The 13,113-nt window shown below is 37.3% G+C and overlaps 1 long non-coding RNA gene across 3 annotated transcripts; it reads left to right on the forward strand.

The window, feature by feature from the left end:
• Positions 1-5,603: 5,603 nt before the first annotated feature.
• On the forward strand, positions 5,604-10,015 carry LOC113479356. Of its 3 annotated transcripts, none has more exons than XR_003398235.1 (4): positions 5,604-5,729; positions 6,377-6,540; positions 6,947-8,959; positions 9,496-10,015. It is a non-coding gene; the product is annotated as an uncharacterized LOC113479356 (long non-coding RNA). The 3 variants fall into 3 exon arrangements; XR_003398236.1 differs by lacking the exon at positions 9,496-10,015 and having other exon boundaries at positions 6,947-7,063; positions 7,591-9,489; XR_003398234.1 differs by lacking the exon at positions 9,496-10,015 and having other exon boundaries at positions 6,947-9,489.
• Positions 10,016-13,113: the final 3,098 nt, after the last annotated feature.

The following is a 13,113-nucleotide window of genomic DNA, read 5'->3' on the forward strand; positions in this document are numbered from 1 at the left end:
GGGGAGAGGCATGTTTGTGCTTCCTCACGGAGCTGGGCCGCTCATGGCCGCGCGGGCTCGTCTGCGTCGTCCCTCGGGCAGCCGGGGACGGGTGTGAGGCCTGAGCGGGCGTGAGACACAAGAAAATGGGGGGAAACGGAGTGTGGGGTGGCACGGAGAGTGCTGTGGCGGGCAGGAGCAAGCAGCCCTCCTTCGGGCAGACGGGCGGCAAGAGCAGCATCCACGCATCGACGTCCAAATTCTTCCTTGTTGTTGGCAAATGAGTTTTTCAATCATTAATTTAGTTACAAACCTTCAGGAGAAACTTGAATACGCAGACCGAAGGAGCCCTTGCCAGCCAACGCAGGAAATCCTTCCATGCAAAATGTCTTTATAATTTAATATTCTCTCATATTTCTAAGAGACAGGGTATGTCTGGAAAGTCAGTAGCAAAGTGGGATATATATGTCTGTTTTGAATCTGCATTATGTGCCCTGCATGTTTGAAGCATGGGTGGCTAGAAAGTGTTTTCCAGATGCCTGCCCTGTGCGGAGAAGGTGCGTGACAACTGAAAGATGACTTCTAACTGATTAAGACTAATTTAGGGTCTTCAGCTGCCTATTCTTGGTTACCTGAACCAGCTAAAATTATCATTCTTCTCAGTTTTGAAAACCTCTTACTGAATTTTCTGTAGAACAGATCAAAGGAAGGCGACTGGGACCAGTCTGCATGGAAGGATGGGTTTCTCCACAGGGGCCGCGTGTGTGTGACGGGCTTTGCTGGGCACAGCAGAGGCACTGGTGTGGCCTACCAGTCACACAGGAGAGATGCAGGAGGGCGAGGGGTGGGAAAGGAATAAGTAAGTAGGATTATGGTGAGGTATTGCCAAATTCCAGATGTGCAAGGTGTGGCAGGAAAACATATAAAGACTGAGAAGCTTTCGGGTACCTCTGACGTAACAGCATGGGAGCAGGAAACTGCTCTCGTACTCCTGTGTTCCTTGTCTCCCTGCACTGTTGTCTTAGGGGAGTTAAATCCTTGAATGTCCATAGCTTCTGTGAAACCAGCTCAGAAGGGTTATAGTGAAAATGGCTGAGAGTTGCCAGGAATACTTAGGAGATCTCACACACTGATTTGGAAATCTAGAAGGCTGCTGCCAGACAAGGTGTTTAAATCTGGCTGTGAGTCCAGGTTTAGATAAAATGATTCTCTCCAGGCTTAAGGATGGGAGGATTGGGGCATTCACAACAGGCAGGTGACCTTAAGAGTGGGATACATGATTCAGTTTTAACAAGGTTGTACTGATTTAATAAACAAATAAAGCCAACACCAGGCGTTTAATCTATTTCCTAATCCAAACTTCAGTGGCCATTTAGATTTGCCTTAGAGCTGAAGTGCTCAGACTAGCTATCAGCTCTTACTTGTTGTCAATAAAATAATATGTACTGTCAGAAGTATTGTACCTTTAACAAATCTGGTTTTTCTATCCTTACATTTATTATATTAGGTCCTTTGTTTCCCAAATCAAATGACTAATATAAACAAATAATTTGGTGTAGATTCCTTATTTTTAATGTGCTTGTATTAATACAATAAATCAAACCCAAATCCTAGACGATTATACTGTAACTAAAAAAAAAAAGTATGTATAAAAAACCTATATGGGCTGTCTTAAATAGAAAAAGAATGTAAATTAGTAAAAATGATGCAAGAAACAAATTTAAAGTGACCTTTGCTGAGGTTTTTTTATTACCCAAGCATAAAGCTAGGCAGATGTTAAGTAGGCTTCTCTTTGGGCATAACTGTAGTATTATGGGTGTTACATTCTAGAAATTTCAACTAAGTCTCAGAACTTCCTGGGTTTTGATGTTTACTTTCAAGTATTATTTTCTTATTACTGAAAAGCAGTATTTTATGTGCATCACTCATGTGACCTACAATGTCATAATGTTTTATTGTAATCTTGTGATTACAACTTTTTCATGAAGTTGCACCATCTTTACCTAGAAATTTTTATACAACAGGTCATGAAGTAGGAATAAGAATGAAAAGGTAGAGGGCTGTGTTCCCACAACTTGTTTTTAGTCCAAGGGCAAACAATGCAGAGCCTCTCGTGTGTACTTCTAGTCACTTATTTTCCACCGAAGAATAAGATAAACTCTAGCATTCTAAGGCTGTACACTGTAACTAACATGTAGTTAGATGTGGCAGTTCAAAGATTTCATTTGAAAGTGCCAGGCAAAGTTTGCTGATTTAATTAAAATTTTACTTCATCTTGAGCACGTTGGTTGGGAAGCCCTACACAGGAGTATTCTTGGTTTGGACCAAGATCTCTATCTTCTTGCAGACTTCAGACAAATAATGAAGTTAGCAATTACTGTGGAGTAATGTTCAAAGATTTTTAATTCTCAGGATTTCATATCCATAATACAACATAGGAAAAGTCCTGAAATACTTCGGTAGAAAGTTTAACATCTAGAAGTTCACACTGGATTTCTGCTTTCACAGGTAGTGGTTAGTCAGCAGTATGAAAATTCTGACCATCCTTCAGTGTCAGTGTTGTTGGAGTCCTTAGCCATTAAATGCAGGTGCAGTTGCTACTGGTAGACTGTTCCGTTCCTGGTATAATTTGCTGTCTGGTGTCAACACAACCTTGCTGACAGACCCTAGGTCCACTGAGCAGGAGTCTTTTGCCAGCATACTAGTGTAAAACTATCAGAGTGCTCCTAGAATAGCCATTAATTTAGATGCTGTTAGTCAGATATATGGTGTTTTGAATGAGTCTTAGATAAATCCCGATCAGCAGAGTGGTTGAAAGAGGAGTAGGTGCAATTCTGTAAACATGGGATGATTAGGCAATGGCCCATCATTTCTCTGAAGAGAAGCTACAGGGATTCGTACTTCTGCACCATTTGAAATTCTAAAGGGCTAAAACAAAGCGTGTGGTTCTGATATCACACCCAATTAAGGGAGGTATGAATGAACACTTAAGTGCCAATTAGTGGGAATATATGCATGGCATTTTCAGAATGTGCAAACATAAAAGCTTCAGATAATCTGACCTGTGTACTCTTAATCTGAATAGTCCTGAAATCTGCTGGAAGATATGATTACGGCTGCTAGTGTCTGGTTTGTTGCTTCTGCTTCTTTGACCTTCACCCTTCTAATTTCAGCAAACAGCTGAGATCTGACTTGGACTCTGCTTCTTGCACAGCTGTAGCCAGGTTCACATGATCCCTTGGTTTTTAATGGATGGCTCCGTCTAATAATAAGACCCAATCCTTTCGTCTTTACCCAGATTTTATTGAGTGCCTACCTGGACAAATTTATGTTGGAAATTATATACTTCTACTCCCATTATTTTATTGGAATGTATTTTCTCCAATCTGTTTGTTTATTTTTTTATTAATATTTTTAGACTACCATTGTAAGTGTAATTTGTAAGCAGACTGAAATAAAGGGTGCTCAACACTCTTGTGGGGCAGTCGTGTGGAGTGCTTCTTTCTCTGTATCATGTCGGGAGAGAAAAGTACCAAGAAAAGAATTTATTGGTAGGGGAAGTAACACAGCACAGGGTTTTCAGAACAAAACATCTTTTAGGTGAAACAGAGGAGAGTATGGAGTGATTACTTTAAGCACAGAAAATCTCTTAATTCATGTTGATTAAATTAAGCTATGTGCACATCTTTCTAGGAACAGCTTAACGGTTGTCCTCAGGTCTTTGTTAGTACAGTAAGGGTAGTAATAATGATCAAGAACTAAATAGTCCTATCAAGACAACAGTGTGTCATGAACTGCAGAGTAAGTCATATCTGTCAGTCGGCTGGGCAGACAAGTAAGAAATTCTATCTGGTGGGTCAGGAAAACACTTGTCTTCCTAATAATAGCTGTGCTCTTGAAAGCTTCTGCTTTGCAGAACCAGGTGGTGGAGTGTGGTCCTCCACTGTTGAATTTTTTAAGTCACAGTCAAATAGGTCAAGAGGGGAAGGAAATAAAAAAAAAAGCTTAATTACTTGTTTTCAACTCTAGCATTTAGCCGGTTTTTGACATCTAGCAGGTTGCTTTCTGGCATGTTTCTTCCTAATTATGAATGCTTCCCCTCCTGCCCCCCCTTATGAAAGCCTACGTATTTTTTCAATGATACACACTTTTTCCTGCAATACACCAGTTCTCTGAACTTGGTAAAAATCAAACCCTGGAAAACAATTTTTTGCCCTCAGTTTTGCACAGAAGCTTTCTTTCTTAGCTCTCTGTCTTTGATATTAGTCCGTGTTTCCAGTTATCTTTCCTCTTTGTCCATCTCTTGATTCTCTCACACATGCAGTTGCACACAGCTCCTCCAGTTAAAATTATAGTTTTATAAGTTTGCTGCACTGGATTTTCAGAGATATCTCTGAGGTTTCTAATTAAACTTTGTATTGTAGCGTATCTTTGATAACAGCACCTAATTGTTTTAATTACCTGTTTTTATAAAAGAATTGGTGTTTTTTTACATCTGCTGTAAATGGAGAACAGTGGTTACACTCACCTGAGTCAAAGGTGGGTTTCTTCACAATGTGGGTTGCCATAATGAAAGAGCTCCAAAAGGTATCTCATTCCAGAGAGTATATGCAGTGAAATTACTCTCATCTAAGAACAGACCAAGAAGCATATTTTGTCCTGAAGACAGGGACTTACATGTGTCTTCCATGATCTGCATTGACAAAGTAAATCAATGAAAGGGTGGAGGAGGACTTGTGTGTATTATCTCATGAAGATGATCATCTGGAGACACAAAGGGTTTCCTTGGAAAAGAGAAGCGCATCCCACAACTTGTTGATTTTTCATGTTCTGAATAAAGGCAAGGACCAAATATGTATGGACTATATACTCTTTTGAAATTGATCCCTAGCCATAATCTAAATACTATTTTGCTCTGGTTTCGGACAGCATAACTTTCTCCTGTGCTGTCTGCAACTGTCCTTATTTTGAGTCATACTTAGAAATAGGGCAGTTATACTTGCCACCAGACTTTTGTGGTATCAAGGCATGTTCAGAAATCACTAGAATTATCATTTTCAGTATATTTAAGCCATTGTGAAAAAGTGTATCCTTGCAAATACACTTGTAATTTACAAAATACTGTATTGACTGAACAATTGCACTTGTTTCCTTTGCTTGCAAGTAAAGCAAAATCAATTTATTGGCACCTGCATATTGGTGATTTCATAGGAGAATTTTTAAAGGCCTCCTTGATCTGTTGCTAGTTTTGAGCATTCAGAAACTGAAGTCACAGCAGCCTACTGCGTGCCATCTATCCACCTCCTTTCTAGCTGCTCCCTATTACGATGACTTGTCACCATTCACTCCATAATTACATTTTCAAGGTTATTTCCATCTCTACTCCTGATGTGTCCAAAGCACATACATTTATACCTATTCATTTCTGACAGCCAAGTCTACTTTTCTCCAATAATATATTTAATATGAGCATTTATCATCTTTTCTGCCCAGGAGATATGCAAGGGTCTTCGCTTGCACCACATCTCAAAAGCTTCAATTTTCTTCCTGTCACTATCAATAATTTCACAGAATTCAGATTCATAAGTTACTACAGTAAAAAATTAAGCATTTCACCAGTCAAATCTTTCTATTTTTTGAGGTGAATTTTTTTTCAGGCTTTTGTAAGGGAAGCCATGAATGGATCAACTGTTCTTCAGATTTTTCCAGTTTCTATTAGACAGCTTCTGATTGGATAAATTTGATCCCAGGTAATTGAATTTATGAACAATCTCTGTAGCTAGACCATTAAGCATGAAGTTAGCTTATATTCTATTTTTATTAATTAAGTAAAGTTATTGTATTTATGGCACACTCAAAAATAGCCTGTATTTTTCATTAGCCTCTTACTGGCTCTCTAATACTTTCTGCACAGCAGAAGCAGTTGTGACAAAGAGCATTACAGCGTCAGTCAAAGGTCACTTAAAAGGATTCCATCCATTCCAAATTTAACTTTTCCATTCTGTAAAAACCTTCCCAGAATTTTTTTTTTTCCCCATCCAGGCTGCAAGGAAATCTGCAGTTACCCATAGCTGTAATAAAGGCATATGGCTCTTTATGTTTGCTTGGTATTTCATCAAATAACAATACAGATTTGGGGAATTTCTGAGTGTATGGGACTGCTTAGAGGTAATACCACTGAGGAAACTGGGAAAAGTTTGGTAATAAGCCCATGTTGGCTACCTATTGGATGGAAGACAGTATGAGCAGAGCCTCTCCCTCTGCCCCATTAGCTAAAAACTGTCTCATGATCTGTTAAAAAACGAGAACATGTGTAGTACCAACAAATTCTAATGAATCTCCTTCATGAAATGTATCGATTGTATTCATGATGCTGCTGTTCCTAATTCTTTCACAGATACCATGTCTGCTGCTCGCAGTAAAGAAAAGAATAATATCAAACTTTACAAATTAATATGAATTTGGAATTTACCATTATGGTCAAAGAAAGATGTTTGATGAATGGATCTGCAGTCTCAGAGCTGTACTGTAATGATGGGGTCATTTCACAATGATGGATAGGTATGTGGTGTACTATTCAGAGGCTTAAAAACGGGTTGCATTTATCAAACTCAGGGAGGCATCAAAGTGTTTGGGTAGGATTCTGTGAGCAATAGAATCATTACAGTTTGCCTTTGAACAAAGTCAGGAAATGTATTGATCATATAGGTTTATGCTGCTAGGAAAGCAACTAATGATGGTTCAGTCAATGTGTTTTGTGAATGGCTTCAGGGGATAATCATTAAAATGTTACACCACTATACCATTCGGGAACTTGAATGTGGAAGTTGGAATTTCAAACCTTTGTAAAGAACAATTTGCATTTAAATTTACAAAATAAAATTACTTCTTTGGATTGTGCAGCTTTGTTCACTTCATCCTTACGATTCTACTTCAGTTAACACACTGGATATTTTCATCCACGCAGGTCATCAGCCAGCATGACAGAGGAGCACACTGACAACATAGTGATCCAGAAGCAGGGAATACTGAGTATCAGTGGAGGACAATTTTCCTCAATTCAGGATATGTGGCAGCAGAGAAGGTAACTAAGGTTATTTGAGTCAGTACTTGAATGAGTATTTAACAAAGCAGACAATGAATTGGTGTCTGAAGAGAGGACAGAGTATCAGGTATTGAGTAGACAAAGCCAGAAGTAGGCTAGACAAGGGAAGAGCATATATAGAAATGAGAAGCGTGTAGTCTTGACAAACATGAATGCTTAGTAATACAAAAGCTGGTTCACAATAGTCAGATTTCTAACCAAAAATCCTCTATAATGGAATATAAAAAAGTCCACAATGGTAGAGTGATCGCTGAAGGTGATGATATTAAATGCCAGCAGAGGGATTACTGCTTGTAAAGTAGACTGATACGTATCCACTTACAATTTCACCAACATTTAATACCACTATTTATATCCTATCTGAATTTGGCAAGGCAGCTATGTGCTCTGTGTGATACACTGTAACTACATTGTATCAAGCACATAAACACTTGCTTTCTTACTCTGTACTGTTCTTTTTACCTTCCGGACACTGCATACTTACACCTTAGCATTTTTATTTTCAGGGAAGCGCGTGCTAAAATTGTAAACTTTCTTTATTTGAGACCATTATAAAGGCAGACAAAGACTTTTGGCCAGCATGTGAACATTTAAGTCACTACTTCAGATGTACTCAGTGTTTGCTTATGGAATGCCATTGATCTATATTTAATCAATACTTTTTAAACTTCCTTCAAGATCTGCTCAGCAGCCACCTCTAACCCAGCACATGAAGAAGAAAACTGGAGTAAACGAGTTTTTTTCATCCATTTGCAGTATCATCTAGCTTGACACTGCCTGGGTGCACTCTCTTATGCTTGTATCCTTGCTTCAAAAACTGTAACAATATGTTCTCTAACACAGCTCCATAGTAAAAGAGATTTAAATTTAAAAATATGTCAACAAGTCTATTGGATTCTAGCACATTCTGACTATACTAAGAGAACAGAATGATGTTACTTGTAGGAGAGAAAAACTTATCTAGCAATAGATCCTTAAACAACCTAAGGAAGCAGCTTCATATACCAAGTAAGAACACTAAAGGAAGTATACAAATGCTGAAGTAATCTATGAATTAAAAACCTCAAGGACTTTATATTTTCCTGAATTTAAGAAATTTGCAATAATTCTTAGTCTGTCTTCCTACACCCTTATTTTGGTGTTTGTGCTCCTTTCTAAAAGGTTTGTCCCTTGGCCCATTGCTGGATGTGAGAAACGGGAACACAAGAAAAGGTATGAATAAACAGGAGAAATAGGAGGAGCAAAGATGAACACATGTGCTAGAGAATCTGCAGCTGGCTGAGCATTAGGGAGTTTCATGTGAGCAAACAAAAAATGTAGAGATAGAAGATGAAATAAGTAGCCTTGAGCGAATTGCAAGTGTATCTTAAATATCATAATTTGTGATCACCAAGTACAGTTTTGCCAAATTCAAGGTGAACTGGAGAAACCAAATTCTGAGAACAATATCATTAAATGTTCTGTTATATATCTTAAACTTAGACCTAAATGTTCATATTTACTTAATATAAAGACTCCTTTCAAGTTTGATTTTGACTTTGCATATTTGGAAGCTATAAAACCAATCTTTTCTGAAACTAGCTGAACAAACTTGTCATAAGATTTTAAAAAAACAGAACATACTGTTAAAATTCAAAGTTAAAAAGTGGATTTCTTTTGTCCCCTGTTTACATATGAAGGGGAAATCCAAGTCAACTGGAGAGCTACATCAAATATATTGTACATGTCCTGTCTGCTGTTTTGATGCTGCCATGTAAATGTCTTCTTGTTGAGCCTGGGGAGAAACATATGTGTGACAGTGGCTGCAGTTGCACTTGGGACTGACACAGCCTGCCATCCCAAAGAGGCGAACCTGTCTGTGAAGAGTGTTGAAAGGTAAATGAAACAAGCTTAACTAATGGAAGTGGTGTTTGTTTTCTATTTCAACCCTAATAATACGTTTAAACCTAATCCACATAGGGATTTGCTTGTATGTGTCTTTGATCACTGCTGAATTTGAAAAGTAGATGTATAACCAGCAACAATTAGGAGAGTCCAAAAACATTTGCCTTTAAGAGTCATCAGAGTCACAAACTGCATAATGCTGCTGAGGAAAATAATTACCAACATGTGTATGGATGAGGGGGAAATTGGCAATTTGTTCTGCTAAGTATTTAACCTTTTAATTTTCTACTCTTCAGGACTGTTTAGTATATATAGTTTGTTTTTTATACGTGGAAAATAGGCAAGTTTATAACAAACACTGATGTAAAGATAAAATTCTTACTTGGTTTTGAGGTACGCATTATTCTCTCCCAACCATCACCACTGCACAGAAGAAGAAATCATAGCTCAGAAATTGAAGGACTACATAGAAAATATGAACTACTCTGATTTCAGTGTTCTTTTAAGTTAATGTGTTCTTCTTCCAGGTTTTGTGGAATGTAAACAGAGGAATAAAGTAATTGAAAGAGTTCAGTGTTTGATCATCTATTTGAAGAAGGCTTAAACATGTTTTCATGCTGGCTGTATCAACTGTTTTGGGGGTTTTGTTTTTGTGGTTTTTTTAGTAAGTTGTCTATTACAGATGGGCCCAGATCCAAATTACACCACCTCTGTTTCATCCTGAGTTGTGTGTGTGAACTTAATCTAGTTACAGATACCAATCTGAATGTCATGAGCTAAGGCAGGGTGGGGTGGAGTTTGTCTTAAGATCTGACTCCCTTGTTCTCTGGACTTGGAATTGGCTTGAATTTGGCCGGTCCCAGCTAAGTAATTTTCACCTGGTCTTCAAATAAATCAGAAACCACACTGCCCTGTTGCAAGGAGTGACTGTCATTTTATGTCTCTGGCTTTCTAAATCTGAGTTTCTTCTGATGCTGATATTATTCACTGGGAAAAAATGTGTCCCCATTTCCACGGACAGAGGGTGTGAAATAAAAAGTAGAAGTGATAGGTGGGTTTTAAAGGGACCAACAAACAAAAAAAAAGAGGTCAGAATTTATAGGAAAGCAAAAGAAGGCCTTGTTCCCCATTCATCAGTGACCAAATAGCCATGGAGTTGGTTTCATATCTAAATAATTAGGTTCTATCATGTGACGGTTACAAAGAGTCACATACTGAACAACAGATTTCCCTAAAAAAAAAAAAAAAAAAAAATTTTAAATGCACATCACTCTCTGCTCCCTTCCCCCATCTACTTGGCTTCTTGTTTCAGCCTAAGACATGAAGCATACAAGTTATTCAAGTTTACAAACTAGTTAGTGAAATTTAATTAATAAATGAGTGCTAGTGGGTTTAGACCATAACAAGTTCCCTAATTTATTTTTATAAGCAGTTGGAGTAATTTGCAGATATTTGCGACAGAGGTCAAGCACAAGGTTTGCTGTAGCTAGCCAGCTTTTATGGAACAAACAGTGAGTGAGGAAAATTGACACTGAGCAGGATACCTGCAAGATATTTGTATATCATATAATTTTTAAGCCACTGAATTGTGTGGTATAAGAAAATTTTGTAAAATATGCAGGTCTAGATAGGATCTGTACTTGGAAATAAGACCTCACCTCTATGAAACTCTTTGGGGACAGAAATAAGACAGATTTTTATATTGTTTTAATCTTTTATTAATCGAAGGTCAGTCAGGGTGAGGTAAATGGATTTGTAAATCACTTATGATTGGCAAGCAATTAACTTCCGGTAAATGAATTGTACAGACAATGGAGAAGAGTCTGTCTCCACAGGTAAAAGCATTTGTTCATTCAACTCAGATGATTGAAACTTGCCTAGAATTCAAGCTTGTACTTAACATTAGATCTACTTAGAATTTCTGTTCTGCAGCAAGGTCCAATGTTTTCACATTTTAAAATTTCTGAATCAGAGCAAACAATAGACATCCTAAAACTTCCAGTAGAATGGAAGTACTGGGTTTTACTTAAAATCACTGAAAAGTTTTAATTATTTTTTTCCCCAGTATTTTAGTAAAGTGAAATGGACTGATAACCTTTAACATCATAAACCCCATAAAATACAAAAATACTTAAAATAAAAGAAGCCAAAATTTTACTAGAAATAATATTACATAGTCAAAAGAAAACAATAACTGATAGGGTTTTTTCCATTTCTTTATAATGTCAAATTGACTTTTTCAATAAATGGTTTGGTTTTGAGCATTTAATTCTGCATCTCAGCATGACTTGGTCACAGTAAATTAGTTCTGTCTTAACCTAGAAAATTTTAGCCCGGCTCAAAATCAGTGCTGTACTCCAAACTGCCTGAAGGCAATTACCCTCTCAGATTGGAAACCCGGAGATTTTCTGTCCTGGGGCAGTTTTGTTCTTACAGCTCTGGCTTTACCATTGAATAGAGGCCATTAATGATACTGATCATTGGAATCTTCTTTCTTGATCAGCATACAACAATTGTTGTGTAAAAACAGTAAGTAAATTTTCCCATCCTGGTCAAATTCCAGTTCAGATAACAGCACCCTGCTTAGAGTTCCTACAGTTTTAACTGGATAGTATCTGTTAACCTGCTGGGTGTAGTTAAACAGCTGTTGCATTTTGTTTGAGAGGTGGTCTCAGCTAACTCATGTATAAAGTGGATCCCCCCATGCCTGGTTTTACAAGACATTTTGGGGATGGTAAAAGTTACAGAAGTGTCAAAGTTTTTTTTTTTTTTTCTGTTAAGCTTCATCTAATTACTTCAGTGATACAAATCTGATTTTTTTTAAAAATACACATGTGCAGTTTTACCACTAGTCTTGTTCTTAGACCATGTCTCAAATACTCAAATCTCTAAGATCTCTGATATTAAATCTGCTGTGGGATAGGATCAATGCAGTTTTTAAAAATAAAGGCAATGATATTCAACAGATAAAAACATGACAGTTACAATGAAAGTCAGCTTTTTACTTTTTATCATGTGCCAAGGAAGCATATTAAGCATTGTTTGTTTTTCCTTTCTGCAGTTTAAACAGATCAGGATGGATTTTTGATATCCATGAAATTTTGCATATCAGACTGATAAAAATAGCATAGCAGAGAACATCTAATACAGGAATCAGAATCACCACAAATCGAAATTGAAGTGTGAGCGTATTCCAAATTCAGAAGGTCCTCGTAGCACTGAGGCTTCTGTCAGCTGTATAAGCATGACCTCATTCTTTGCTTGCAGAGAAGATACAATTAAGTATAACTATTTACTTCTTGGATTACAGCATTTATTGTCATCATGTCTCTGCATCTCCTTTCCAAAAGCCCAAGCATCTTTGTAGTTTGTATGTTCTGGTGATGTTTAGTATATAAAGTGTAATAAGCACTTTTTTTTTTTTTCTGTTTTGCAATATACCTGGAGTATCTCATCCAAATGAAGACTAGTAATATGCTGCTTTAGAATGTCTTTAAACAGGAATTTGAAAATTTACAACTATTAACGTTCAGCAGTGACCTTATAAACTCCTCTGATAGTTTACTGATGGGTAGGTGATCAAAGTACTGATTTGTTAAGCAATTTCTCAACTCATTAGTGGTAATCTGGAATTAGGGAGACCTGCTCACCTAAAAACATCATCCTATTGAGACCATCAGAATTTTTACTCTTGTCTTCAGCGGGCAAAAATTGGCCCATGATCTAGATTTTTTTTCAGCTTCTAAATACTATTTTTTCCCCATTTAAAATAATGCTGAAATAGAACCCTGTATGAAGGGAATGAAGGCATTATTTTAATATAGGTGTAGTAAAAATGTACTGTTTGGAATGAAAAAATGTCTATGTGGATTAACTAAAATTACTGCAGTGATATCAACCTGTTTCTACAGTTAACTATGGAATCGATAGCTATATGGAACAGAAGATCAATGTACTTCAAGTATAGAAGCCAGATGTGGAGTTCCTTTATGGAGATAGAACACCACAATTCACTATGCATTTGATTTAAATCTGGAGGGAGGGGGGGGGGCAGGAGAAGAGTCACTTACATGAGCTATTCTGCAAACATTTATTTTTACATAACTTCTATCCTTCTCCCGCCCCCCCCCCCTTTTTTTTTTTTT

Source organism: Athene cunicularia, assembly GCF_003259725.1.
Source record: "Athene cunicularia isolate RWA chromosome 4 unlocalized genomic scaffold, athCun1 chr4_part1, whole genome shotgun sequence".
NCBI classification, from domain to species: domain Eukaryota; kingdom Metazoa; phylum Chordata; class Aves; order Strigiformes; family Strigidae; genus Athene; species Athene cunicularia.